General features: G+C 39.3%; 1 long non-coding RNA gene across 1 annotated transcript; it reads right to left on the bottom strand.

The window, feature by feature from the left end:
* Positions 1-5,029: 5,029 nt before the first annotated feature.
* On the bottom strand, positions 5,030-8,506 carry LOC125335215. Its single transcript, XR_007207383.1, has 3 exons — positions 7,151-8,506; positions 5,395-5,566; positions 5,030-5,291 (listed from the first exon to the last, which is right to left on the bottom strand). It is a non-coding gene; the product is annotated as an uncharacterized LOC125335215 (long non-coding RNA).
* Positions 8,507-15,051: the final 6,545 nt, after the last annotated feature.

Genomic DNA, 15,051 nt, shown 5'->3' with positions numbered 1-15,051 from the left:
CAGTTCTTTCACACTACAGAACATGGGCCATCACATGGGGTTATTCATCTTTTTAAGGATAAGTTATTTTGGCCTGCACACAGAGGCTTTTCTTCGCCACAAGTCTCTAACAGCCTCTTACTACTTCTATATAGCCTGGCATAGGCACTCTTCACAAACTTCATAGGCACACGTTGATTCTCCACCCCCCCCCCCCCCCATGTTCTTCAAATGGATTAAAGAGACAAACAGTTTGTGGTATTACAGTTTCTTACCACGGCATGCAAGAAGGTTTCTTTTAAGTTGCGCGCCAGAATCACGGCACCGCCCTCTTTTCTCCCGTCGCCATGCTCAGCTCCGTCCCACGTGACTCACTTCTCTTTCTCTCTGACTCTGAAGCCGCCATGTTGAAGGGTGTTCTTGTTCGGGCTTTACGGTGGGGAAAGCCTCGCTCCCTCTGTGCTGCTGGCTGTGTGGTGTCCTCTTCAGTTCAGCACGGAGTGTGCTGGCTGCAGACAGGAGGCTCTGCCGGCTCCCGCTGGCTCCGCCGGCTCCGCATGGAGAGGAGAGGGACCCGCCTGTCCCCAGAAGCCGCGCTGGATGGGTTTAGCTGTGGCAGTCCATGGCTGGCTTTAGCTGCCTGCGGCTCTGGGACAGTCCCCCTCAGTGACCCAGGGTCCGTGCCGCAGCGATGGGAAAGGGGGAAAGGGGCAGTGGCCCCGGCCCGGCCCAGCGGGGCCGGGAGGCTCGGAGCCCCCCCACCTTCCAGCAGGCGAGCTCCGACCAAAAGGGGAAGTCCCGCCTTTCCGTGCGGTTTAAATATGTAAATTGTGAGAAGCGTAATTGGTCTTAAAGACTGTCCATCAACTCAGGGTCAACCCAACACGTCCAGCTAAGCTACATCTATATTAGTAAGCAATACAGACCAATGAAAGTGGCTCTGTAAAGTGAAATAGCTGATGAGGACCTGGCATCCTCCCTGCTCATATTGCATGGGGGTTTTTCTGCATCAAACTAGCTGTGTTCTGCTCTCTGCTCACAGACTGACTGCCAGCTTGCCACTGGTGAACTCCTGGAGTGCATCTTCCAGTTAAGTTCCACACAAAGGGAATGCAGCTCACGTGCTCTGAGGCTGCTCCACAGTGCAAACCGAAGCATAGTACAGGAGTTCATTTGAGAGCTTCACTGAATTCAGTGGATGATCCATGGATACCCTGTTAGCTTTATTCCTCCCTCAAAGCTAGAAACCCCTGGAGTGCTGCTCTGTATGTAGTTCTGAGGAAGAATCCTCAGACATGGCAGACTGCACTGAATCCCACTCTTCCTCTTAACGCGTTGGGTGGCACTAAAAGAAAACAAGTTATTGCAGCACAGCCCACCAGGAGAAGGCTTCTGCCAGAACAGATTTCAGAACTGCTTTTAGTCTGTCAAACACTTTTACCTTTCTCCTCAGAATGGATGGGAGGGCTTCAGACATCTGTGATAAAAACTACTAATCCTGGGTGAGACCTCAAATACACATGGCTTCCTGATATGGATTCTTTTATCTTAGAGAAGTTACAGGTTGAAGTTCTTCACTGCCCACCCACCACTGCTCCCCACAAAAGCTCAGTACAGTGATAGGACATGTATATGTCCACCATAACTGGCTTCAGCAGCTGCCAGAAGGAATTTGCTGTAAGTAGCTTCTCCATGACTATTTTGTCCTTGGCCATTTTGCTGAGGCATCAGTGACTCTGACAGTAGTTTTGCAGTGTGGGCACTTCTCTGTTTGTAATCCATTGACTTTCTTCACATGTATCATCAAAAAGCCATCAGGTGAGGGGGTTTTTTTTGCTCTTCCACCTAGGGGCAGATCTGAGTCACTGACCTTGGAATGAAGGGCTCTATATTTCAGTATCATGCTTCCCAAGAGAAGCTGTAACTCAGGCTGCTGAAACACCTAAAGATTCGATTTCTCTAGACAGTCGCTGAACGAACTGCATTTTAACAGCAACAGCAGTGACACTACTCTGGTTTACCCACATAGATGATCTCTTTTAAAGACAGAAATGTGATCTTCACCCAGATCACTGCAAATACTTCTACTGATGTTGCCCTTTTCCTTCATATCAGAAAAAGGTCTACCCCAAATCTTTCTCAAATGCAGGCATGTGGAGAAAACTGATTTTTCTCCTTTGATTTTAGATAAGAAAGAAAATCATGGCTTAGAACAGGCTGTCATTTTTTCTTGTAGATGTGGTTGCTTCAGCTCTAGTACTAGGGTTAGGGTAACTCTCCTTCTTCTACTCCAAAGGAGGAACACCAAATGTAACAGCTAGATGTTTTGTACTTCATCAGACTGCAATCTGGCAAATACACTTTAATCCACTGGCACAGTTCCTACTTTTCTGCCACTAATTCCAAGGCAATGTCACTGTCACCTGGGGCAGTCACTAATAATCTGCAAAATGTAGTTAGTCTGTTTGTGACACAAAGGACAGGAGAGGGAATGGATATGCAATCTGCAGTGCAAATAAGACAGCATCTCAGTGATAACACATGCTTGGCTTCCAAAATTTTAGGAACAAAAGAGAAGACCTGTCTTTAGCCATTTTTCCTTCTTAGGGGAAACCAGCCTTTATCTAGAAAGTGAGATGAAGAAATGAGAAACTATGAGGCAAGTAAAAGAATAACGTCACAAGTGACTGAATATCTGAAATACCTTCTAGGTACATGGTCAGGACATGAGGAACAAACAGGAGTAACTCAAACACTTAACTAATTTGTATAATTGGTGTCACAAATTACTAGTGGAATATAGCAAGCATACAAGGAAGCACCTAGGGAGGGGTGAGAAGTACCCAAGATGCAATGGTAGAAGGGTTATTTATCAAGAGCACTTTCTGAACTTTGGGAAAATCACATACAGTGAATGAGTTTCAGTCGTTTCTGGGGTAGAAAAAAGAGATTTTAAGGCAATATCTCCACTGCTAAAACAATGAGACTCTGTTGGATATGGTTGTTTAGAGACAACCCAAGGGAGGCAGCCTGTTGGTGACTGGGGACATGACTTTCCTTTATGTATTTTGGAATAGTTATACTGTAGGGCCCAAAATGTTGGCTCCATGTACCAGAGACAATCTTTTCTTTGGAAGGGAAATTATTAGGGCAGTAGCTATTTTTAAATGATTCTGCCAGAGGCAGAAAGTCATTTGGGTTAAAGAGATGCTGTTGGAAACAGAAAAAAAAAAGGGGGGGCTACAAAATACTGACAGCACTTTGAGAAAGCAGACATCAGTGGAAAGAATTTATTGTCAGGTCTTTCACATGGATAATTTGGGGTTTTTTTAAAAAATGAGAGACCTGGTGGTTACTGGAAACATTATGCCAACAACACAACTGAAACTACTTCAAAGATAAGAACTCTAGAAGATATTTTGACTGTATTAGTAGCAGTTTAGTGATCTGAAATGGAAAAAGGACCTGAACACATAATGAAAACAAGGGCATATATCTTAAGGATATTAAAGAATTGCTCAGATACATTAAAATTCAGCAAGGCTAAGGCTGAGTTGCAATTAACAGGGGACATAGCAAGCAACAAGAAAAGATCCTACAAATACATGACACATTAAAGAAGTAAAAGGAAGTATTAAGGAGATGAAATAATAAATTACTCAAGGAAGGCCATTGCATCCAATGCATTCTTTCAGTTTTCCAATAGATGTTAACTGTGATCCAATACTTAATTAAATTAAAGTTTTAAAGGAGATAGGCATGTCTTCCTGAATATGGGTGAGGACATTGAAAAAGATAGAGATTTTTCAATTTAGCTTAGTTCAACAACTTTCAATTAAGTACCCTTAACAAAGCGACCCCAGTAATCTCTGAATCATAGCACTTACCTTGGAGAGTTGATGAAGAAAAGTAGAATTCCCTGAAGAGAAATAGAGGGCAATCACAATGTCACACTTCAAAAAGGGGGAAATATCTCTGCTTGGGAGGGTACAAACCAGTCCTTGAACTGTTCTTCCTTGAAAAATTCTGGGACAATTTACTAAAAATTCATTTCTAAGGCACAAAACAGTAAGATGGTAATAAAAAGGAGAAAACATGGACTTATCAGGAGCAAATCATATCAAGTCAATGTAATTTCTTTCTTTCTTTGATTACTGGCTTAACTGGATAATAGAAGAGTCACAGCTGCAACATATTTGGACTTTATTAAGGCCTTTCTAATATCTAGAAAAAATTTTAATGTTCTAATATACAAACCGGAGAACTAACTTCTAGATGAAATCATGTTCAGGTGGGTTGAAAAAAAATGTACAGAACATGATCTATGAGGGGAGATTAAGGAAAACCACAACAGTTTTGTCTAATAAAAAACTGGCACAATAACATTTTCTAGTATATCAGAACTTTTTATATGCAAGCATCTATAGGAACATATATATATATATATATGAGGCAATGTATATTAAAAAAGCTTGAATTGCAACATAGGAGGTTGGGGCTTGATATTGGAACAAACTTTTTTTTTTTTTTTTTTTAGAATAGCTGAAACACCACAGTGGACTGTCTGCTTCTTTCTTTGGGCATGTAATACTTTTCTTCCGGGAAGTTTTCTTTCATTTGCTTTGCATAAGTGGTGATAGCAATACTTCAAAGGTCTCCAGTTGCCTTCAAGCAATGATTGCTTTTGGGATGTCTTGGTTTTTGGAGACAAAATCCTAGGAGGAAGCGCCCCATAATGAGCACCTCCCCGAGGGAAAAGGGCACCCCCTCCTCCCCCCTGTCCTCTGCCAATGAGACAAATGGGTCACGAGAAGTGAAAGTGGGGAAAAAAAACCCACCTGTTTATTAACACACAAACAAAACAGGGTAGAACAGGATAAAAAACCCCAAAACCTCAAAATACAACAAATTCCTGGAGAGGGAACAGACACGTGGGCTCGGACCAGCCAGGGCCACCTTGCAGAACCCCCAGACCAGCGAGGAGGGAAGGGAGGCAGTCAGGCAAGGGGAAGGAAAGGGAAAAAAAAACAAGAAAAAAACCCAACAGAACCTTTTCCTAGCTAGCTGGAACACAGAGGAATCCCAGGAAAGCAGCACAGCACTCCCGGCACGTTCCCTCCCGAGCCCTCCCGAGCCCCTTGGGCTGAGCCGTGGCTCCGCCCCCTCGGGCCCGTGGCTCCGCCCCCTCGGGCCCGTGGCTCCGCCCCCGGGTCCATCTTAAAGGCACAGCGTCCTTGGGCCTTGAGCGGCCGGTTAAGGAATAAAGCGGCTTCATAACGTCACCCCAGGACACTGGATCAACCAAAAACCTGCTAAAAGTTGAGAATTATGCAACTAACACAGGACTTATAGAGACAAATAATCTTTAACCCCAAAATTTATGAGAAAGAAGTTCCTTGTTCAGCAGCAACATACCCTTGAGTTCAGTTGGAGCTCCCTGCTTGGTTTGGCACAGATATGCAGACAGTTCTGCTTTCCTGATCACTCAGAACTGACTGTCCTGAGCTGCAAGGTATATAAATCCCTTTTAAACATCTGTGGGATTCAGAACGGTACCCAGATATGCAGAAGGTGCAGTCTTCACACACTAAAAGTACAAGGAAGAAATTTCATGGAACAAAAAGGCAACTAGACAGCCTATGTTTTGTACCATAATGCACTGCTTTTAATACTCATAAAGTATGTCCTTGAGGAAGCTCCTGCTATCTCTTCCAGAAGCTGCTCTAACCCTCAGGGTTGAGACTAATTCTAAGTCAGGTTTGGTGCTCATCTCTAGAAGTATTACCTCCAGAACAAAGCTGGGGCCTGACTTACGTAGAAAATCTGTATTGTCACATACCTTTCCTAGGATGCAGAGATTCACGGTAAGGCTGTAGCATCTTTCACTGTGATCTTTTTGTACATGACAAAGAGTAAAGATTGGGATGGAGAGTCACTCCTGAGTCCCAGCAGACTGAATTTTCCCTGTACTCCATCACACAGTCCCCAGTGTGTATGGTGTCCTAAGTGTTTTGTTAGACTTTACAAGCATTTCTCAAGCTGACAGCATTCTACGTGACCAAAAGCAAGGTCTATTAAGTGAAACGAACAGCATGTCAATACAATGATTTAGCATATCCGTTGAAACACTCTGCATGCACAGTGTCCCTGGTTTCCTGTTGCAGAAAGAGAAATATCCAATGAGGGAGAATCCAGAAAGCAGTCAGCCAAATATAAGAGCATATGATGTAAAATATGACCTATTTCAGCATCAGCTGTTCAGAATATACAATATAGTCAGTGGTAAATAGTCTCAGTTTTTTAATATTTCTGAAACTTACCTTAGAAGTGTCCTGGGTTGCAGTGTATTCTATTACCATCCTCATGAGCTGTTGCAATCAGGTGGGGCAGTGTTTCCTTGCCTCCTCCCCCAGACTATCTTTCTGTTAATTGCCCATCATTGTCCTGCCGCCTGACTCAGAGATAACTCCCTCCGGACTATCTTCTGTTAATGAGCCTCATCAACACTTGGCCTCATGACTCATTACCCCATTGTGAGATGCTCCACCCAGAGGGAGGAACCAAGCATCCCATCGTGGATATAATCTGAGACTCTGAACACCAGAGACAACCTTCCCACTGGATTTCCAGAGGACACCACTGGACCTTCTGAGGAAGAGCAGACCCTTTTTCTACAGGATCACTGCTTCAGAGGACTGCAGCCACCATTCTACCAGACTGCTACCACCACCCTGCCTAACAGGGCCTCAGGTTGTATCTTGACTCTGTCAGTTTAAACCAGTGTTTTCTTTTAGTTTTTTTTTCCTTTTCTTTAATTTCCCCATTAAATTGTTATTCTGACTTGGTGCCTCCCACTGGTTTATTTTTCAAACTAGTACAAAATGCTAAGAAATAAATTATTAGAGAACTAGAATTTAATGCATTGATTATCTAATTCCTGAAATAATAGTGATAATCTACCATTCAAGCCTCCTTGTTTCCTTTATAAATCTCCTCATTCACATGCAACAATCTCCATTGCTCAATTATTTCAAATAGCAGCCACTTGAACCTTTCTTTCTGCTTTTTGGGATGGGGGATTTTTGGCATTTTTTTGTTATATTTTCCTTAAAATGGAACATTTGCAATTAATATTCTGACATCTTTGTTTCTTCTACTCATAAATACTCACCAGATTTTCCCAAATGCTTTCATTATTCAGATTTTTCTTGTTGAATTATTTCTTAATACAGATCTTTCCTGTATTTTTCCACTAGAACCTGATGTTCCTGTAAAAAAAATGGAGTTGCTTGAACTGAAGTTAAGAATTACATATCTATTTTTTCTGCATACCATCCAGACTGTTACATAAGTTTTCATTTTTGTAGAAATCTTACAAAAATTGCAGATAAACAATAGAAAAATTACATCTGATCACAACACGCTATATACTTTTTTTTTCTGGTGACAGGTATTCGTGACTTGTTTGTGAGAGCTTTCTGGCTAGTGCATCATTTTCTAAAATATACCAGAGTTTTTGACCACACTGTCTAGTAATTTCAAAAGGGGGCAGAGGGAAAGGAATGAAATTGAGGACAGAAAATGCATCCTTTTAACCAGAGTTCTAATGCCTTTGCAAAACATTATTATCCAAAAGTGTGTGAAAGGACCAAGATATATGTGAAAACCTGAAACTATCACAGTAGCAATTACACTCCTGCTAAGAGTTGTATTAAAGACTTGGTGATATACTTCACTCCTCTGCTCACTTCCTGGTAAGGAACCAAGACTTACTCTCCTCTGGGTTTTTTTCATTGCTTCCCCTGTTTTCCACTTGTCATGTCCTTCCCTGATGGTCTTTCTCTAACACCTGGCTGCACAGGCTGCAGCAGCAGTGGAAGATGCCAGAGTGTTGACCATGAAGGGTCACCCACAGACAGGCCCGTGTCAGCAAAACTTGTGCTCCAGTTTTGAGGAGATGTGCATCAGTCTCCCAAAGGCTAAGTAAACTGAAGGCATCAGGGACAAAACCAAGTGATTCTTCTCTTAGTGTTTGTTCATGTTCCTTTATATCCTCCATTAAAGCACAAAACAGAAGATTAGCCTGAGGACTTTGAAGGACTTTCTTTTGCCACACCATTTTCTTTCTGAAGAACTAACCTAGCTTTCTTTAGTGAATATATATATGTTACATCAACACTGGAAAAGAAAAAGAAAAGCAAGAAAAGAAAAGGAAAATCCATCCAACTTACTGGTGTTGAAATGCTCACATATGTCCCCTGGTTATATTTACCAGTTTATCCAGTCCTTACCACCTCAGGGCAGCATGCATTACATTTGTAGATGAAAAAATTCACTCGTATTTTCTCCACTCTAGGAAGTTTCCATTGTACTCATCTCACATTGTCTCTAGATAATAATAGTATTGTCAACACCAGTGACTAGCTTGTGACAGGTTATTCCTTTGAAGAGCTTCTATTCAGACTAGCACACAGAATCTTCACCATTTGTCAATGACATAAAACACATGGAATAGCAGATGCCATAGCCTGGACACCAGCATAATACTTGTCTTTCTATTTTTCTGTATTTTTGGTAAATCAGTGAAACACAATTAAGAAGAATTAAAAGCATTTTTTCACTTACTTAAAAGATAATTGAGGTAATTCTATAGAAGTAAATAAAAGAACTTATTTAACAAAATATATCTCACTGTAAAAAAATTATATAAAAGCAATATTTTCACTGATAGAGGCAATAAAATCTTTAAAAATAACTTAGCTTGAACACGTATTTCCATTTTCATTGCCAACATTCTTTTTTTTTATTATTGCCTTATTCAAAACTCCAGCTGCTCTCTCATATTCAAGAAAATGTGCTTTTATCCAGCTGTGTTCAGACTTGAACCTAAAAGGTCTTTGTTTAAGTTAATTTTACATTCATTATAATGTGCCTTCCCCCTTTGTGCTCTGAAAATTGTACTGAAGGTGATGGAATTGAAACACTTATGACTTATTCAAACAGTTAAGCAAGTACTCAGACATATCCAACATGCAATGAATGTTCATGGACCATTGGAAACCAAAGAGAGTACCAGGCTTGCAGTTCCAGCTTACTGTGGGATCTTATCCATGTAATAAGTGAATGGTGACCTAACCTTTTCACCTCTCTGAGAGCGCCCCTCTTTTACTGCACACCCTACATCTAAAATGGCAAGGGTCAGATGACACGTTCCTAGATTTAGAAATTTATAGAACACTGTCCTGTACTGAACACTGAAATGTTGCCATCACCACCTATCCACTTTAAACATAAAAAGTCTGGAAAAGGAAAACCAGCATGAGATTGAGGCAGCTCAGGCTGTTAATAGCCTCTATGCTACAAGGATCCATTTCAGATTTTTAACCCTTTATACCATCTACATCATTATAGTAATCTCTATCACTGCATAAAAGGATACTTTGGCTTAGCCAATTATGACAAATATAAGATTTGTTAATTAGCACAAAACTTGAGAATTAATTTAAGCCAAAGTGTCACTTAAAAAGAGGGAAATCATATTTGAGGTGATTGTGCCCCTACTGTGCCTACTTCAGTGGTACAAGAGGAATTTGCTACTTTTCTATTGGTTTCCAACATCTTACAAAACAGAGCTCCTAAGTACAAATATGAATGAAGGTGACAGATGTTGAACATTATGAAAGGTAAGTTTTGTTGGACAAAACAGTAGAAATAATTTCTTACACTGTGAAAATCAAGGAGTTAATAAAATAGCTGAAATCTAATTCTGTGTCTCTTTCGAGAGCTGAAAATGTAATAATTCTCCAACAGCACCATGTTCAAGCACAAGTTTGAAGTCAGATATTAGGACCTATTAAACAGCAGGTGCAATTTGAAGAGGTGAAACAGCTCAATGGTAAAAAACCAAATATTGTGGTTATGATTTTGTACATGTACAAGGGATGTACTTTGTTTATCGTGCTTTATCTGAGGACCAGAAGCCAGGATATAATGAGCATGGTTACATTTTGAAACAAAACATGAGGAGTGTTGGGAAAGAAGTGCTTAAAAAAAAAGACTGGCACTCGTAGTCAGTTGATTAAAATTTTATGAACCTAAAGCCATAGAATGTTGGGGAATTTTTCTATTCATTTCAACAGAATTTGGTTCTGCCCTGCCTGAAGCAAATGCTGGGGAAAAAAGTAAAAGTTCAATTAAAATAAAAATCCAAATATGACTACTCACATAGTTTAGCAGGAGACAAATGTGCTTTACAGGTAGTATGTAACAAGCAAAGAGAACATATGGCCACCACTGCCTGTATAGAATTCAATCATTTCTTATACAACCATGATATATGTTCTTCTGCTTTGCTGAGTAGCTAAATGTCATTATCTCATCATGCTTTGAGGTGGAAAGCCCACCAGGTTATAAATGGTCATGATATAAAGAAAAATTACAGCAACTAAGTTGGAGTCACGTGGTTATTTATTACCTTTGTAGCTTACTTCCTGGTTTTTTGGTTTTTGGGGTTTTTTTTGTTTGTTTGGGGTTTTTTTTCCAGGCATTCTAGAACCATTAAAAGCTTTAAAAAAAGGGGAAAAAAAGAAAAAAAAAGGAAAACTAGAAGGAAAAAAAGAAGTCAAAACCAAAACAACAAAAACCCCCCAACAAACAACCACAAAAAAACCCCACAACAATTTATTTTCCTACAAAACTTTTTAATCTTTTGTTAATAATTGAATTCTAGTTTGAAATTTTTCCTAGGAAGTGTTGGAACCTGTCATGTCAGTGCTTACATTATGACCTGATTCAGCCAATTATTTTTGCACGTGTTCCTTCCTAAGCACAGAAACAGTCATACTAAGAGAACTTTTCAAATTGAGTATGTTGCAAATGACTCTGCTAAGATTAATAGTCTCCAGCATAATCCTATTTTGAATCCTGATAGTCACACACTAACTTTATGCTCAAGAAAAGCTGTAATGGATCCATGCTGTATTTAAGTCCTGAAGTTACATAGTGATCTGTGACTTTTAGCATTTCCTTCAACCCTACAACTACACACGCATTTATATGTGGCCTTATACAAGTTAAATAAGAAATAAGACTCTGTGTCTTACACCATTCCTCAGATACCGTTGAACAGTCAGGAGTGGAGACCAGGGACTGTTGGGAAAGCCTTTAACATTAACATTTTCTCAGAGGAGAGGAGGGCCTTTACTGAACACACTGAAATATGACACAACTGCATTCTAACAAGAATCATGGAGCAGAAAGCCTGATTCTTGCTGTATTCATGAGCCAGCATGAGGCCCTGTGCCAACCAATGTACAAAATGAAAATACTCATTGCTCCAAAAAGCTAATAAAAAAAATCAAGAAGTATACTTTTAGTACTCTGAGATGGAGAAAATGTGATACAGTATGATCATGTACTATAAAAGTGGGATATTATAAATATATGTGTGGTAGGATTTATTACGAAAAAGTCTTTGAGTAACTAAAAAGAAATATTAAAACAAAGCTCTCTGCACTAAAATAGAAAGTGAAGCAGTTTTACAATGTTAATTTCCCAGTGCAACAACACTTGCAGACTCTTCTTCAAGCTGAATATATTTTAATGTTGATAAAACGCACCCATCTAATCCTACAGGGAACACTGACAAAAAGCCCAACTGATTACAGTGTGAAACCTTCCAAGAGTGGCCTGGACTTTGTCCAGCTGTCTCCCATTATTTTTCTAGTGTTTTTCAGATTTCATGTTATAAACTTAATTTTGAAGCAGCATTATACAGGTTTATTCAATTTCCTGCACTTGCCTCTTGGCAAAGAAAAAGAAAAATGAACCAGTATTGACAAAGATGGCTTGAATAGATAGGTGATTAGAAGAGAGCACATCAATCTTATTCCATCATGATGAAGTAATGTGCATGGTGGACACAACTGCAACCAATGAATAAAATATTTAATTCGAACACCATGAAAAATGAGACAAAAGTGAAGAATACAGAAATTTTGCATAAATAAATGAGTGAGCTTCAATAAACAATCTGAAGGGATTTTATTATATAGTGTAAAAAAACTGCAACAGGATTTGTTATTAAAATAATCAAATGGTTTTTTATATGCAGAAGGAGAAGGAACAGAGGAAGCAAAAAGAATGTAGAAGCTATTCAGGCTCTGTTCCTATTAGGAAACAAAATATTAAATCAATACCTTGGGTGAGACGTTCAGTAGCTGTAAATCAAAATAGTTTATATTGGCATGATACAAAGACATTGCTTTACTCTACCTGAAGATTTGGCCCCTAACACTTAGCTGTAAATAGGAGGATCTTTAAAGTTAAGAAACATTTAAAAGATTCATCTTTTTACATTGCACACACCTACAAACTATGGATGTCAATTAGATACTGGGTAATTATCCACACTTGAGAAGATCCTTCACTGTGATAGCAACTTACTCTAGGCAAGGTAATTCAAAAAACAAAAAATGAGGATTATTTGACTGGAGAGATCAAGCAGTACCTAAATCATGTATCCAAAATTAGACAAAATACTTTAAATTCAGCCAGCACAAAGATACAAACCCACATTTCATTTCTCCAGTGTGATCAATGCTGTCCTTTAACAGAAGCCAAGAAAGCTCAGACACCAGTAGGAGAAAATGAGTTTTACATTTGCATCTCCACTGAACTTTTAACCTAAACTCCCTGACCTTCCTATGGGCCCAATATTTTGCCTTCATTGCTTCTCACAGCATCCAACATACATAATACTAACTGTGCAAGTCAAACAGAAGATGCTTCCAGCACACATATTCCTCAGAAAAAGCATGACTACTTGGGTTGTGCTGAAAGAAACAAAAAGAAACCTCTTTAGAACAAGACACAGCATCTGTTCATGCTGATATTTAGGGTCAAGCTTCAGAGAGTTCTCAACTATACTGAGACATATAAGCCATCCTGCTACAACACGGCCCACTTAATGCCACCAACATTGACATCTCTGACACCCAAAGTAGGCCCTCTGTCCAACTTAACATGCAGTCTACTTTTTAGGCTGGTCCTTGACAAAGCAAGAAAGTGATAAAGAACGATTATGAAGCAGAAGCAGAGCACAGAGGGATCACTGCTGACAGAACTCTAGACTTATGACCACCAAAACAAAGTGAATTTGAAACATTGCAGAAAGCATCAAGCTCATTGAAAAGCAGCAGTAAGATCAGTCTAATCAGGATGGACAGGTGGTAGTGAGAGTTTAACTATGAAATGGACAGCAACAGGAGGTGGGCTTCAGAATAATCTTCAGGTCTATCTTGCTTATCAGAGTTGAGGCGGTACCACTGTCATGCAAGCAACTGGAATTGTATATTCTGATCTACCCAGCCTTGCCACGTATCTATAATCGATCCTGTTGAAAGATTACTTTTAGGAAGCATTTAGAAAGTACCACCGCTTTGTTTTGTTTATTTTCCCATTGCCTCAAGGATCACTGAGCAGCTGGTGGACATGCAACATGCCTCATGTATGGCTCCCATTGCCTTCTCCATGAGACCTCCAAGGGTAGAGGAGGAAGAGGAATTCTAGTGATAAACAGGCAACAGTCAATCCTGATGACAGAAATAAGAATGAAAAACTGAGATCTGATTTTTCCCCCTTCATTTCACCTCCAAAGAAAAATTTTATATCTGATTTTCTCCTGAGAACATGTTCCATGCAAGATGAACTATAAAAATGCAGTTATTTTTTATTGCTATTGTGTGAACTCAAGAATATGTTTCTTCCTTTGTTTTAAAGAATGTGTTAGTGATGTTACATTGCCAAAATGAAATCTTACATCAGTCAAGGTATAAACAAAATAAAGCTCATTTTGCCTTTGACTTACAGATAAATCATTAATTATACCACATACCAGATCAAATTGTGTTTAGGTGCTTATAAGAAGAAATGTGTTAACACTGTAAAATCTGGGGGTTTTTTGTTCAACAAAAAGGACATTTGGCTAACAAGTTGTAAGCTCCTCGTAGATGCAGGTCAGCATTATTTCTATCTTATTTAAGGGAAGCATTTGTTTGGCAGCTGTTGGTCATAATCTGAAGTTCTTTTTTAATTGGAGCATTTAACTTTAGCATACTAACTTTATATGCCACATTTTCTTAGCTGCCTAGCATTCACTGTGTTCATTCAAGGTGCCAGTCACCTTGCCATCTGTACTAGTCACTGCACCATTGAAATGTGCCTTTGCTTTGCTTCAGGAAAGAAAAATTAGAAACTATTAGTAACTCGGGTCAAGCTGCTTTCTTATTATTATTTGGATTCGAAAAAGCTAAATAGGGGTTTTAGAGCCATTTGTAGTTCCATAATTGTGCTTTGTACCATACCTCATCAATCAGTTCTTTAGAGTTATTTACAGCTGTTTCAGGGCTGTTCTAAACAATACTTCTAACCTACAGATATTCAAGATATTTTGACCATGCCAGTTTCAGTAACCACACTTTCCTGTCCTCAAAGATCTAATATCAGATTAACATTGTCATCATATCATTGAGACATATACATGGGTATCCATAGCTAGCCTGTTTCTCTGGGGTTCATTGTTATTTAATGCTCTGAGACAGCTGCAAAGCAAAGTAAACATGCTAAGAAACCAGGAGTTGTAACACTGGTAAAAAAAAAAAAATCATAAAAGTACACAGTCGCATTTAACTTTGTTCTATGAAATACAGATCATTTTATTCATCCTTATTATCATCCTTACTATATGCTGCAAAAAAAAAAAAAAGAAGTGAGAAGTTTTTTTGCAGTTGGGTTAATGAAGCTATATTTCAAACAAATCTGAATTTCAGGATTCTACAGGCTCTCTAGACAGGTGATCTGGTCAAGTGAGTAGTTTGAAGAGAGGAGAAGGGAAAGCTAAGTTTGAAAAAGTGTGCATATGGACATAACAGCATTGTTTGTCACCAAACTCGGGGAAACTAGCACTTCAGATGAAAACAGCAAATTCATTAGTGCTTTTAAAGATGCTGTTTCATCTTTAGACACAGCAGTTCCACATCAACTCTACCTTAACAGTGAAGCACACATTATAAA

The sequence above is a fragment of the Corvus hawaiiensis genome, chromosome 1 (assembly GCF_020740725.1).
Source record: "Corvus hawaiiensis isolate bCorHaw1 chromosome 1, bCorHaw1.pri.cur, whole genome shotgun sequence".
In the NCBI taxonomy this organism is placed as follows: domain Eukaryota; kingdom Metazoa; phylum Chordata; class Aves; order Passeriformes; family Corvidae; genus Corvus; species Corvus hawaiiensis.
Note: the sequence above shows the minus strand (reverse complement) of the source record. Positions and strands in the feature narration are given on the sequence as shown.